The 15,770-nt window shown below is 37.2% G+C and overlaps 1 protein-coding gene across 5 annotated transcripts in view; it reads left to right on the plus strand.

Moving 5' to 3' along the window:
* Positions 1 to 2,050: 2,050 nt before the first annotated feature.
* Positions 2,051 to 15,770, plus strand: part of Miro (mitochondrial Rho GTPase) — a 439,377-nt gene continuing 425,657 nt past the window's right edge. For all 5 annotated transcript variants that reach the window (XR_016550640.1, XM_090415513.1, XM_090415514.1 and 2 more), the window contains exon 1: positions 2,051 to 2,424. The gene's annotated coding sequence lies outside the window, so the exon portion shown is untranslated. The remainder of the gene's footprint in view (positions 2,425 to 15,770) is intronic.

A 15,770-nucleotide genomic window follows, 5' to 3' on the forward strand; every position in this document is an offset into this window, starting at 1 on the left:
TCTCCTTGGCTGTAGCTCATCAGCTATCATCAACAATACTCCCCTTCCCATTTTATTCTCTCTGTCATTCCTGAACACACTATACCCATCACATTCAATCCCACTAGCTATATCATCTACAGTCAGCCATGATTCACTAATACCAATAACCTGTGGTCTGGAAGTGCCAACCATGGCCAAAAACTCTTCCTTCTTGTTCCTAATACTTCTAGAATTAGTGTACATGAATTTAAGACCTCCATTAGCCCCATCCCTACCTTGATGGTTATATTAACTATCCCACTCTGATTTGTTGTCCTTATTCGCTCGGGCATATTATATTCATTCATATATTCAACTGCCTCCCTAAGGACTGTATATCTACCCCCCCCTTAATAAATGTAGTTTCCCTGAATTTGCACATCCACTACATTCAGCAACACTTTCTCAAGTCTCCTTACACTGTAACCATTCAAATGCAAGCCATCCATCTTATATAGATCCTTTCGCCCATCGAACTCACTCCACACATCTACAAATTCCACTACCCTCGTCATACATAACCCACGCATAAAGTCATTTGCAATTATGGCACTCCTTTTAAACATTTCACTGTCATACCGTGGCAAAAGACTAATCATTCTAACTCTCTCACTCTTTTCTTTTGCTACATCAAACAATTCATTCAGGTCTTCTATCATTTTCGTTTTATCTCCTTTCAAATCATTCGTACCTGCCACAACAATGATTTCTTTCACCCTTTCCTTTTGCTCTCTAATAGACTCAGTTACATCCTTTATGGTCGCACCAGGTTGGTACGATTTTGTCAAATCCTCTACTATCACACCTCGTACTAACGAGTCTCCATACAGCACTCTATCCTTCAATTTGTTCATGTTCACACCCATACGCCTATTTTTCCTGTCATACTTTTTATTATTGGCTGGTTCATTCAGTCGACTTTTGCTCATACGCTCTAGCTGCTGTTTTGCCCTTTGTATCGCACTATTCAACAACGCGATCTCACTCATTGCATCTATCTCATCTTTTTTATTCTCTGTAAAACCATTAATACTATCATTCACACTTTCTACTTTCACACTCTCACAATTCTCTGGTGTAACCTCGCCGTTTCTTGTCATATCCCTATTTTCTTCATTCTGAAGTTTGACAAAAATATCACACTCACGATCCGAAATACACTTCAATTCCTCATTCTCCCTACATTTTCTACACACATTCACTCCTTTATTATCATCTAACCACACTCTGACCGCACTCCGCAAAGCGTATATTTCGCAGATAGTACACTGAATCATCTCCTTTACATTACCGTTCTTGAAAGAAGATGGCGAACCATCATTACTAGCCGCCATTTTCCTTCGTACTGGAGCCATACTTACTAGTAACGTATTTTATCAAATTATAAATTATAAACACCAAAAACACACAAACAGACGCACTAAGATACGCAAGGCAAACAAAACTACGCAATATTATTAAAGTAAATTTATCAACGACAACTGAAAATAACGCTTATCTTATCAGGCTTTCACGAACACTACACACTACGAATCCCTCTAAGTGCACTTCCTTTCTGACGTGTATTATGCATTAAGGGAAGGGTGACAACCTTTATTGTGGTTTAATTGGTGAAACCAGAATCATGAAGATACTAAAGTTGAATAAATAGCGAAATCATATATTTTCCATACACAAGTAATTAAAAGATGTATTTAAGAGCCTCTGTATACCAATAATCTAGGCGGAAGATTCTTCACGAAAACTTTGTTTGCTTACACTTGGATAATGAATTAAACAAGAAGATAAGTTCTTGTCAAGTACAAATACCATGTCAACCGTACTTTCCGAAATTATAGTAATATTTTATAATTGAGATGTCTTCAGGACAGCTGTATGAAAAATGCCTTGCTATTTTCCGTTGATTAGTACAGTACTTATTTTATTTTTTATATCTCGAATTGTGCACGTTGCACTATGAAAATATATCACATTTTAGTGGGGTCGCTTCGTATTCGACTTTGAATAAGAAGTATGTGTGGTTGTCTGTGTAGAGTGTTCTTCTTTTCCCTTTCGATTGGAATTATTAACTTGGTTTCGGATTTCTCTTATTTCTGTTTCCTGATCGCTGTTTGTGACTGTTTTCGATGCTTAGTTTTATAAAGCAGAAGAGCAAATTTCTGATCTCCTGTAACTATGAGATAAATATGCCTAGTGATGGAGCAAGTGAATTAATCGGTCATGTCACTAATTATAAATGATCATTTCATTCGTTAAAATTGCGATATATTAGCTTTACAAATGTTGTTTTAAAACACTACTCAATTTGAAAACTATTCAGGCTCCTCAGTTTCAATCAGCTTTGTTGAGGAAATCGTTGCATATCTTATGTACTGTATTTGACGTCTGCTTTCTTTACTGCCGGTAAGTTCGTGTGCACTACTTCCGATTTCATATGTACACATGTATATACATGTGTCCATCTCTATTCATGCTATAAATAAATGTGTGCTTGGAATTGTGTGATACAGGAGATTTCACTTATTTAATGTAAACATTTCTTGGTTTCAGCTGTTTTGTTATTTTTCTATAAATGATATAATAAAAAGAAAGCGTCAGACTTCCTAAAGTTATTTAGGTCTCCCGCGATGAGTCTTTTGACTCCATGGAGGCACCTTGTATATAATAATAATAATACATCTGGATGGTGTGTCATCGGTTGGTGCATAGTTTCATAACACGAGTGGAAGAAGCTTGAGTTTGACATGAAAAAGACTATTCCTGTTTTTGATGCAGTTGGGCAAAGAGGAGAAAATATGACCGAATATATATATATTCAGGATACCCTTATCTTTTATAATCGGTACTAAATCGCAATTTGAGCATGTTAAGGTCCGTTTTTTTTTTTTACTTTCATTTTTTTGACTATACTGTGTTTTGAAGTAAACTGACAGTGGTTGCCATTTCAGGCTATGTGTGTAGCTAACTTTGACAATCCATGAAGTTTTGAGTGTTAATTATTTTTTGAGTAATAAAATAAGATTGTCTTTTCTAGTATAGAACAAAATTGCATAAAGGATGGTCCAAGACAGGTAATAAATTATAGATCAGTCAGTATCACAGGAATGATAGTCAAGATATTGAGAAGTTGGTAAAAGGTAGAATTCAAGAATGATTGGAGTATATGATACTATGTGTGTGTGGGGGGGGATGCAGCATACCTTTGTACCTGGGGATATCTTAATAATTTACTCACTTCCTGTAATAAAATGATAGTGGAGTTGGATAAAGGAAATACTACATAATACTGCTGGACTTTGCAAAGGTACTTACAGATACCACATGGGTCTCTGGATGTAGCTATAACAAAGATTTCAATACAGCTACATATGTACTGATTTGATTGCCCAGGTTTCAATGGTATGAAGAAGTAGTGGAAAGGATGAGCGAAGTTAACAAGATGGTGACTGATCTGTGGAGTACTCCCTCCCATTGAAGATAGGTTGTGAATTAAGAAGTTTAGTTCATAATGTTCAAAGTTTAATGCAGAAAATGATAGAAGAAATATGATAGAAACATAGAAGTTATGTAAAAGATTTTATACAGCACATGCTAAAAATCCTTTCAACACATGACTAGGGAGGGAGGGAGGGAGAAAGAAAAAAAAAGCAAATCACTATTAGAAGTTGTGATTTCCTTGTATTGATCATTATTGGAAGTGCTACTACTGGAAGTTGTTTGTGTTGTGATTATTATAGCAAGTGCTAGATTTTTTACATGGAGAGTGATCATGAGTGGAATGGATTGCCATAACCAATCACAAGCGGTTAGTTAAATGAGTGGTGTGATAGGCATTGTGTGAATAATAACTACTACAGATCTCTTTTAGTGAGTGTGGACTCCATGGAGATGCCCATATAATAATAAAATAAGCAAGGTATAATCAGATTAGAAATGAAACTGAATTGGTATAATAAAGTACATATACATTATTTTCTATTGTCAAAACAAACTTAAAAAAAAAAAAAATTATCTTAATGCAGTTCCTTTGGATACTTTAATAATTCACATAAACCTCAATAACTACTTTTAAAGAAAGATTTCTGAGCCTTCTTGATGCAATATGTCAAACAAATCACTGTTGGGACCATGGTGGCAGACTGCTGTGTCCTCCAGTTTTTGTTTCATTTATGAACATATGGACCATTGTATAACATTCACTGTACCCCGTAAAAATCAAATGATGTTTCATAACTTACATGGTTGGTTTTAGGACATGTATATTTTAATTTGAAGAAGCTTGAATATGTGCAAAAATAAGAATAAATTTTGTTTATGCTGTGGTCTGCACATAATTCAGGCAGTGATGTAACATTGAAGATGCAGGAGCAAGTAACCAAAATATCAGAACTGTAGAGTATAAGTTTGAAATGCAAAATGTGATAGATGTAAGGAGGGCTCAACAAACATGCTTACCCACCTGCCTGTAGTGGGAGGATTTTGCAAGCTGGGGAGTACCTGCAGACTGGACAAAATAGAATATTATTATTAAGAAAGACTTCCAGTGAGTCAGGAACTCATTGAGAGTGGCCACATTTTACCCTCACCAGCTATCATACCTCTTCTTCAATTCGTTCACACTGCTTGTACACACAACATCCAGTGGCAATCTATTCCAATTATACACCACTTTGAAAGAAAAATGTAGCTCTCACGCACTTCTTGATGGCATTCAGCTTGCAAGGATGCCCTTCGTCTTTTCCCCACCCTCCATAAAATGAAAAATACCATGTATTGGTGTCCTGTATATCCCTTTCAAAAGTTTGTAAATCTCAATCATATCATCCCTCTTCCTACTGTTTGCTAGTGTATTCTCGATCTGCCATCATTATCAGTATTCTGCAATCCTGATATCATTTTTAACACTTGCCTTTGCACTCTCCACTGTATCAGAATCACCACAGGAACCAGTAGACCTGATCTGCATGCAATATGCCAGCCTGGTTGGCCAAGTGGTAAACATAGCTGCTCTCCAACCATCCGATCACAGATTTGAATCTGTACATGGGTATGGATGTTTGTGATTGTTTCTAGGTAGGAGGTCAATTTCATCACTCAGTGTGAGACCACCATCCCACTTATTAGAGGCCTGAAGTAGCTTGGAAAAAGTCCCATGTTTGGTCTCTAGAGCAGGGTTTCCAGCCTATGTAAAAATAAAAAACAAATAAAAGAAAAGAAAAGGATATCTCATCACACCACACTGTGACTTTTCATTTACTAACATTGAATTGATAGCCATTTTCACATGCCCACTGTTCTAGCCTATTGAAATAATTCTGCTAGTACTGCATGTCAGCTGTATTCTTGATTGCCCTACCTATCTCTGCATCAGCAAATAGTTGTAAGTTGCCTGTCAAATCCTTCCCAATTTCATTAATGTATAGATTGAATAATAATGGACCAAGAAATGATCCTTGCAGTACACCATTGGTTACTTTAAATCTTGCAGATTCACATCCTCAATATACCACTTTTGGTTATGTCAGTCAGCCATTCTCTTATCCATGAAAATATTTTATAATCTAATCCCATTCTCCAATTTATGCAACAGTCTTCTATGCTGTACTCTGTCAGAGGCCTTAGCAAAATCCAAAAGTATCATGGTGTATCCCTTCCCCTTGTCTAACCGAACACTAACATTATTATAGAATGTGAGCAAATTACTCAAACATGACCTTCCCTTAGTGTAAACCCATGCAGTTCATTGCAAAGTACAGATTCTCTGTCAACTCATTTCTGAATGCGAACTTTGATTAACTTTTGTGAAATCTTCACCACCACTGGAGATACTGATAGGCCAAGATACTTTGCACTATAGTCTTTGCACTACCCTGGTGCAGTGGCATTAGCATACATTCTTTCCACTACTCTGTAATCTTCCCTGTTCTGATACTGAAATTATATGCTAGTCAAAGGAATAGCCAGTCCAGCTGAATAATGTTTTAGCATCTCTGCTGATATCTCAGTTCCTATTGCAGAATTCTTATTCAATTTGTGCAATAGCTTTTGCATCTCCTCCTCATACACCCCAGTTTCATCATCCATTGAAGAGGTAGCAGTGAGCTCAGTGTGGCATACACCAGGATTTTTAGCTTTTAGCAAAACGGACACTCATTAGTTAATCTCTTCTGCATCTGCCAGCCACCTACCATCTGTATTGAGTGGAGTTATTCTTTCATATTCATTATTTTTTTAATTGCAGCATAACGATACAATTCTCTTGGGTTTTCTTTAGCTTGCAGAGCCAATTTTTTTTTCAGACTCTGACTTAACTTTCCATACAACAGTTGTGACTCTCCTGACCTGTTCCTTATAATTTTCATAAATGACATCATCCTTATGCACACAGTATTCCTTCCACGTGATATATTTTTTTTATTTTTATGAATCTCTTGCTTAACAAGAATACACATCCATCTCATTCCTACCCTATTTATTCTTCATACTGTAGGGATCTGATGTTGCATCATTTAAGTATTTTTTTAAAACTCTTCCCAGACAGTTTCAATATTCTTCCCATTTAACATTTTCAATACCATGGTGCAGAACTCAGCATACATCTTGGTTTGTCAATAATAAATTTAGTTTAATCTTTTATCCAAGTGTGAGCAAACAAAGTTTGCACCTGAAAATATCTTCAGAACTGGGGTAAGGTAGTACAACACCGGGCAACTCGTAGCAAAGGTGGACCAAACTGACATCACTCCTATCTCAGTATCTCCCATAATGCAAAACACATCTCCTTGCAGATATGTATAATGTTATGCATTAAGGGAAGGGCCACGACCCAGACTAGTTTCGACCTTTATTGAGGTCTCTTCAGTGGAAGTCAGGCCCAGAAGTGGAGATACCAGGCAAAAGCAATGGCAAGGTCATCTTTATCTATAGGAGTTGCCAAAAGGTGGTGTGCCACCTTTTTATTAAATTACTCTGGATTTAGAGAAAAATGTTGAAAGTTAATTTTTCACTTGGTTAGACTATAATAAATTTAGTTTAATCCGTTATCCAAGTGTGAGCAAACAAAGTTTGCAACCTTTTGGCAACTCCTATAGGTAAAGATGACCTCGCCATTGCTTTTGCCTGGTATCTCCCATCTGGGCCTGTCTCCCACTGAAGTGACCTCAATAAAGGTCGAAACTAGTCTGGGTAGTGGCCCTTCCCTTAATGCATAACATTATACATATCCGCAAGGAGATGTGGTTTGCATTATGGGAGATACTGAGATAGGAATGATGTCAGCTTGGTCCACCTTTGTTATGAGTTGTCTGGTGTTGTTACTACCTTACCCCAGTTCTGAAGATATTTTCAGGCGCAAACTTTGTTTGCTCACACTTGGATAAAGGATTAAACTAAATTTATTATAGTCTAACAAAGTGAAAAATAAACTTTCAACATCTTGGTTTGTCATAATTTCCTGCTTTGTAGTTCAGCACATAAACTTTTCTGAATGGAACATTCATAAACTTACTAACTTTCCAAGTGAGTACTGAATGATCACTGTCACCAACTGGTGATCACTGTCACCTCTGACACTATAATCATATATGAGACATCTTCCTCTGTCATGTGGTGCCAGAGGAAGGTGTCTCATAACAGCTCACTAAATTGTTTCATTCTTCTCATATTTTTACTGCTACCCAATCAATGTTCAGATAATTGAAGTCCCCCTATTATGATTACTCATTTTGCACTCATGCATTTCTTCATCATTAACAACCAAATTCACAGAAGAATATTAGTAATATAAAGGGCCATTTTAGTAGCAGAAATTAATGTAATGAATTATATTTTCTGAAAAAAATCAATGTTTTACATTCTTTCTGTGCTTATTGTCTTCTGCTTAATGAAATAATTCTTACACACAAGAAATGTTTTCCAAACAACGATGTAGCAGCACCACTTATCACTTTATTGAACTCCTATTGAATTATCGGGACATATCATTAAAAATGGGGGGAGATCTTAGGTGAGTGCATATTTTTTTTTTCATGGTGAATAGGATTTTGCATAATTTGTTAAGTACTGGTATAAGCTGGAAAAATCCCCCCCCCCCATCATATGTTTATAACCCTAAATTGTTAAGAATTATCTTCATCAAATTCCTTATATGTACCCTCAAGTGGTGTACAGGATAATTATTATTTGTTAACCTCTATGGAGTCAACAGACTCATTGTGGGAAACCCACTCAACCAGCAACATGTCTATCATAATGAGCTTTGAAGTTATTAACACTACCTATGCTTGCAGTGCAGTTCACTCACAACTCTCCACATAAAAATTCTACTCCTCACACTCTTCTTCGCCACATCAACCGCTCGTTCTTCCCATCTTAACATCCACTCTTTATAATTTCTTTTGTTTTAATCTGATAGAATTTCTTAACTAATTTGAAGGTCTCTATCATATCTCCTCTTTTCCTCCTATCCAACGATCTCTGTAACCACATTCTCTCAGATGCTCCCCCATAACCACCACAGCCCTGATATCACATTGGTTATTCATCTTTGGACCCTCTCTAGTGTTTCCACATCGCAATGAAAATTAGGTGATCAAATCTGAGCACAGTAGTCCATATGTGGTCTGACCAATGCCTTATATAGAGGCACCACTAACTCCTTATTCGTACATGTCAATGTAATTTTTATCATAGCAGCAATATAATGTGCAGTCTTTGCAACATGTGACCCCAAAACTTCAGTCCATTGTCTATCATCACTCCAAGATCCCAAATCTTATCCACTTCCTGAAGTACAGTTCTGCCATTACAGTATGTAGCCTTATATCTCTGTATCCCAAAGTGTAATACCTTGCATCAGAGGTGTAACTAGAGGGGGACGGTCTGCCCCGGGCAGCACTTTGAATATTTTTGAACTTTTGCAGTTAATTCTAAAATACAGTCTCAAGAACTCAGTTCCAACTATTATAATACTACATCGAATTTTCCTCACAATTGCTGTAAGTGTTGCTAGTTGTGAGAGGAGTTTTTCTAAATAAAACTGATTAAGAATTACCTACATTACTATGAAATAGACTTCGACAATGTCATCGATTTTGCTAACAGAAAATCAAGAAAAATAACATTTTAGAATGTTGAAATTAAAGGTTTACTTCAAAAATAAACATAGTGTTTTAATTTATTTCCCTATATGTCGTTTTGACTTTTTGTAGTATTTTTGTTGTGTATTGAGAGGAGCGGCAAACTCAGGGACTGCCCCAGCCTGCAAAAGCTCCAGCTACACCACTGCCTTGCATTTATTAATATTAAAACTGTAACCCCCACTCATTTGTCCAGGCTAAAAGTCTATTCAAGTCTATATCACTCCAAGATCCCAAATCTCATCCACTTCTTGAAGTACAGTTCTACCATTACAGTATGTAGCCTTATATCTCTGTATCCCAAATTGTAATACCTTGCATTTATTAAAACTGCAACCCCCACTTATTTGTCCAGGCTAAAAGTCTATTCAAATCTCCTTTAGAGAATTAGCATCAACACTACTCCTGTAGTGTTTGTAGCAAACATTTGACCCTAGTCAATCCATATGAAATATGATTAACAAATAAGTTAAACAGTAGGGGCCCAAGAACAGAACCCTGAAGCATGCCAGTAGTCACCTTCCTTTTCTGAGACATGGCTCCATCACACACAACTTTCTGGTATTGTTCAGAGAGCCAATCTCCAATCCATCTAATCAATATCTATTCCTATCCTCTGCAGCTTGTACAGCAACTTATCATGTGGTAATCTATGAAATGCTTTTGCCAAGTTCAAGAATATCACTGTATATGATTCTTCTTCTTTTTCCTATCCAGGTTCTAGGCCAAGTGGCCTGTTCTGGACTCAGTCCATCTTCTTCTTGGTCGTTGTCCCCTATTTCTTGTTCCTCTAGGCCAGTGGTTCTCAAACTTTTTTGAAGTTGGGGTGCATTTAAAATCCTACAAATAATTGTAGGCGCACTATATACAAATTTCTGAGAAATATGTTATAATAATTAAGTCAAATATTACAGAAAAAAAAAATGTGATAAAAAAAAATAAAATGAAACATACCTTAAGTTTATTCATTCTTGTGTTTATGAGAAACATGAGCCTGATGTGTCCTAGCGATTGCTTCAATGTTTGAGCATATATTTGAAAGGTAAACTCTCATTTCCTCATCAATACATTGAAGAGTTCCTCTCTTTTTACACTTAATTGTGGTGAGGGTAGAAAATCCTAATTCACATAAATATGATGTTGAAAATTGTAGTAAAATGTTCAAAGCTTTTTTAGATATTGACACATATTCTTCTTTTATAGAAATCCAAAAGGATTCAAGAGACAATTCCTTATGTTTAATCATCAATCCACGATAAGTGGATATAGCTGCCAGTTCTTCTTCTTCTGTTAATGTTAAACCAAAATCACTTGAAGTTTCCATAAATGGGTTTCTAATCCAATCGTATTGTTCAGTGTTAAGTGATGGAAAATAAGAACTCAATTTTTCTTCTAAACTTGTTAAATGTTCAACTATTATTGGAAGTGTTTCATTTATGTAAGTGTTACTTACCAATGGAAACATTTCCAAATTACCTTCAACAGCTTTTCTTTTCCAAATCTGTAGTTTTCTCTGAAACACTTTCATTTTGTCAGTGGATGTGAGAATATTTTCTTCTTTCCCTTGCATGCTAGTATTTAAAATATTGAGCTGCTGAAATATATCGGCCAAATACTGTAACCTGGCAATCCAAAATTCGCACCGAAGGAGGTTACAAAAATGTAATTGTTTCATCTCTTCAAAAAACGCAAGAAATTCTTGTCGTAGTTCGTATACATGGGTAAGTACTTTCCCCCTTGACAGCCACCTCACCTCAGTGTGTAAAAGCAGCCGTCTCTGTTGTGAATCCATATCGATACAAATCTTTTCGAATAAACGCGATTTGACAGGTTTTGTTTTAATAAAGTTTACTATCTGAACAACTTGATCTAAAACTTCTCTTAATTTTTCTCCCAATGTTTTTGCCATCAAGGCCTCCCTATGAAGAAAGTGAGTTACGATAACATTCTCATTTTGTTTTTTTTGCAAAAGATGTAAGGCCCTTAACACATCCTACCATGGAAGGGGCTCCATCTGTACAAATGCCTACACACGACTTCCATGTTAACTGCCATTTATCAAGATAGCTATTCAAAATGTTAAAAACGTCCTCACCTTTTGTAGACACACTTAATTCTTTGCAAAAAAGAAACTGATTTACTATTTGATCTTCATGAATAAAACGGACGAATGCTAAGAGTTGCACCTTGTTGGTAATGTCTGTTGACTCATCAACTTGCAATGTAAAATTTGAATACTGAAGTTTATTACTGCATACATTTTTCTCGATATCAGAAGACATTTCTATAATACGCCTGTGAACTGTATCGTTGGGCAGAGGAATCTTGCTTATTTTCATTGCTGCTTCATTTCCTAGCATTGTCATGACCATTTTTTTGCATGCAGGCAAAATAAGTGACTCACCTAAAGTATGATCTTTCATATTTTTTACTATCACTTCTGAGACTTGATAAGAAGCGATTTGAGATTTATCAGAAACAGTCATTATACTTTTAAAAGAATTTGTCGCTTTTGTTTGCTATTCAGACAATCTCTTGAAAAAACTTACAGATTTATCTTGTAAATTAGAGTGTATAGTTTTAAAATGTGTACTCAAATTACTAGGAAGCAATGATTCATTTGCCATTTTACAACCACATACTAAACATAGCGGCAAAGGATGATCTTCACTTCCAGTCCAAGTGAAACCAAAGCTTAAATAACTTTCATTATATTTGCGAGTAGGCTGCGATTTTGCTTTCTTACTTGCACTTAACTTTTGCTCACTTCCAGAAACTGATTCTGCAATATCACGCTTCTTTTTGAGAAATCTATCCATTTTATTTGGGTGTATTTATCTGAAAATAAGTAATATGCACATAACATCCACTTCCAACACTTTTAAAATAAGTAATATACACAACAAGAATAAACCATATTCTTGTTCTCTTTGCAAGAAAAACCGCTGTTAATTAACATAGTAATGATGTGTCGACAAAAAGAGCGGTATATCCGTAAAGAAAAGGTATAATAGAGTAACTATATTTATTTTTATATCTGGACACATATTTCTCTGGAATACCACCGGGCACACCCGGAAATCTTCTAGGGCGCACCAGCGTGCCTTGGCACACCCTTTGAGAACCACTGCTCTAGGCTTATATGTATATGATTATCCCTTATCCAAAACAATCATCACCATATAAAACATAAGTAGATTGCTAACACAAGACCTTCTCTTCACAAAACCATGCTGACCATCATAGAGAATCTTATGTTGATCAACCCAATCCTGTATTCTATTTCTAACTAATTTTTCCAACACTTTGATTATATTGTGATTATTACTATAACTATTACTATTATTACGGGCGACTCCAAGGAGTCCTTAGACTCATCGAGGGAGCCCCTAAACATCAGGTCCATCACAACTATTCGACATTCACACAGTATCTATCATACTTTGCCTTGAACTCATTCACTGTCATAGCACCCACAACAGACTCTGGCAGTTTATTCCACTCATTCACCACTCTAAAAGTAAAAAACCTAGCTGTAACATCCTTACTAACCATACTCTTACCCAGCTTCCATGGATGTCCCTAGTCCTCCCACCACCAGTCCTGTTCTCAAAAATATCCTCTGAATTAATCCTATAGAAAGTCTTCAGCAATTTTAATGTCTCGATCATATCTCCCCTTTTCCACCTTATCAACCAATTTTTGCAACCCACAAATCTTCAACCTGTTCTCAGCAGGTTCATTCCATAGACCTGCTATCATCTTGGTCACTTGCCTCTGAATCCTTTCAACCTCTTCCCCATCAAGAAGAAACCTAGATGACCAAATCTGGGCACAGTAGTCGAGATGCGATCTTATCAAGGCTCGATACAGAGGAACAATAACTTGCTTGTCTCTGCTCGTCAAAGTATTTTTCAACAACCAAGTGAGTTGTTGAGCTGATTTGTTTTGCAATGTGCCCCCGAAACTTCAACTCCCTATCCACCAACACTCCTAAGTCCCTGGCCTCATCAATCTCTTGGAGTACAGTTCCACCAATGTGATATACTGCTGCTAATCTTTTCACCCCAAAATACATAACCTTACATTTTGCCACATTAAATTGACACCCAGATTTCCAATCTATTCAAATCATCCTGCAAAATTTTGACATCTTCTGCATTCACTGTTGCCCTACCCAACTTTGCATCATCAGCAAACAAATGAACTGTTCCTCTCAGATCCTTCCCTATATCGTAATGAATAAAAACAGCAGTGGTCCAAGAACAGAACCCTGTGGCACACCACTAGTCACAGGCCATCTTTTGGACTCTACTCCTGAGGAAACTACTGTCTGATATCTCTCCATTAACCACCCTCCTATCCATCTCACCAACCCTATATCCATTCCCATATGTTGCAGTTTGTGGATTAGAATTCCATGTGGTATCCTATCAAATGCCTTAGCCAGGTCCAGCAGTATCACTGTAAACCCATTACCCTTATCCAGTTCAACCATCACTGTGTTATAAAACTTGAGCAAGTTACCGAGGCATGATCTACCCTTCATAAAACCATGCTGTCCCCCTTACAGTATCTCATTTTCATCAATCCATTCCTGTATTTTTCCCTCGATTACTTTCTCCAAGACCTTGACAATGACTCCTGATATGCTGATTGGTCGGTAATTTTCAACAGTAGTCAGTGGAACTATTTTTACCTCTTTTCACCCTTTCGGGACTAAACCAGACCCGAGACTCTGATTAAACAATATGGTCAAGGGTACTGACAATTCTTTAGCCGCTTCACGTAAGACCCGTGCTGGTATACCATCTAATTCCACAGATGTATTCACGTTAAGGTTCTGTAATAGACTATTCACCTCCACTTCATTCACCACAATTCCCATATAAACTAATGGTTCCTTCAATGTCACCACCTGGATGATATACTCTTGCAAAGTGCTCACTCAGTAATTCCACTATATCGACTGATTCAGTGACCTCCCTACCATCGGCATTCCTTAAAATCATTCTGCCGTGTACAGTTTTTCTTTTACTTGCAGCATATTGAAAGAACTGTTTGGGATTCTCTTTAGCTTGCATGGCTAATTTCCTTTCATAATCCGCTTTTGCTTTTCTTACCACACTCGTTACCCTTCTGGCCTGCGCTTTATACCGTTCGTGTGCCTGCAGGTCACCTTTCTCCTTAAATTCCCTTCACAGTTGTTTCTTTGTTGTTTCATCCATTTAACCCCTACTTGATTTACTATTCGGACCCTAGGTATACAATCAGCCATAACCTCCTGCAAATGCTCCTTGACCACTTCCCATGCACTATCAACATCCAACCCGTGCAGTTTTACATGCCATGGCACTGAACCAAACAATCATCTAAGCTTTTCATACTTGCCAGCACGGTAATTCCACATGTACCCTGTCTTAATCTAAAATTTCAGACAATTAGCCACCTCCCAGGTCAAGACCTTATGATCACTCTCACCAATAGGTGACAACATGGTCATATTCATTATCAAATTCTCAGATGCTATTACTAGGTCAAGCACTCTTGAACCCCTAGTATTATCCATTACATGCTGTCTCAGATAGTTATCCCTTAATAACTGAATAAAATCCAGTTCCTTCCTCACATGTGTCCTCTCCTCCTTCCAATCAATGTTACCGTAGTTGAAATCCCCCCATAATAATTACCCTCCTTCCACTCATTTCATCAATTTGTTTATGCATACTATCTCCTCCATCTGTTCCATCACCTGGTCTATAGCAGCACCCAACTGTATATTTTGCTATGCTAGTCTCAATCTCACACCAAATAGCCTCGAATGAGCTCTTTTCACTACCTGCAATACAACTTCTATTCTCCTTGGTTGCAGTTCATTAGCTATCATCAGTAACACTCCTCCCCCATTTTATTCTCTCTAACCCTCCTGAGCACACTACACCCTACACATTCTATACCACTAACTGTATCATCTTCTGTCAGCCATGTTTCACTAATGCCAATAACCCGTGGCCAGGAACAGCCGACCAAGGCCAAAAATTCTTCCTTCTTGTTCCTAATACTCCTAGCATTAGTATACACGAAATGCAGAGTTCCATTTGTCTCACCCCTATGTTGATGCGTTACACTAACTATCCCGTTCTGATTTCTTGTCCTTCGTACTGGCTCTGGCACATTATATACATTCTTACACTCAACTGCCTCACTGATGTCTGCATATCCACTTTTCTCCCTCCTTAATAGTTCTAGTTTCCCTGATTTTGCACATCCAATTTCACTTCATTCAGCAACACTTTTTCCAGTCTTCGCACACCAAATCCATTGAAATGCAAGCCATCCATCTTGTACAAATCCTTTCGCCCATCAAACTCACTCCACACATCCACAAACTCCACACCACACTGTCTGCATATCCTGCGCATAAAGGTCATTTGCGATTATGGCCATCCTTCTAAACTCTTCTGTCATACTGCGGCAACAGACTCACTATCCTAACTCTGTCACCCTTTTCTTTCGCTACCTCTAATAATTCCTTCGAGTCCTCTCTCATATCAAATTTATCTCATTTCAAATCATTCGTTCCTGCCATGACTATCATTTCTCTCCCCCTCT

This window comes from Typopeltis vanoorti, chromosome 3 (assembly GCF_054136105.1).
Source record: "Typopeltis vanoorti isolate ZY-2024b chromosome 3, IOZ_Tvanoo_1.0, whole genome shotgun sequence".
Lineage (NCBI taxonomy): Eukaryota > Metazoa > Arthropoda > Arachnida > Uropygi > Thelyphonidae > Typopeltis > Typopeltis vanoorti.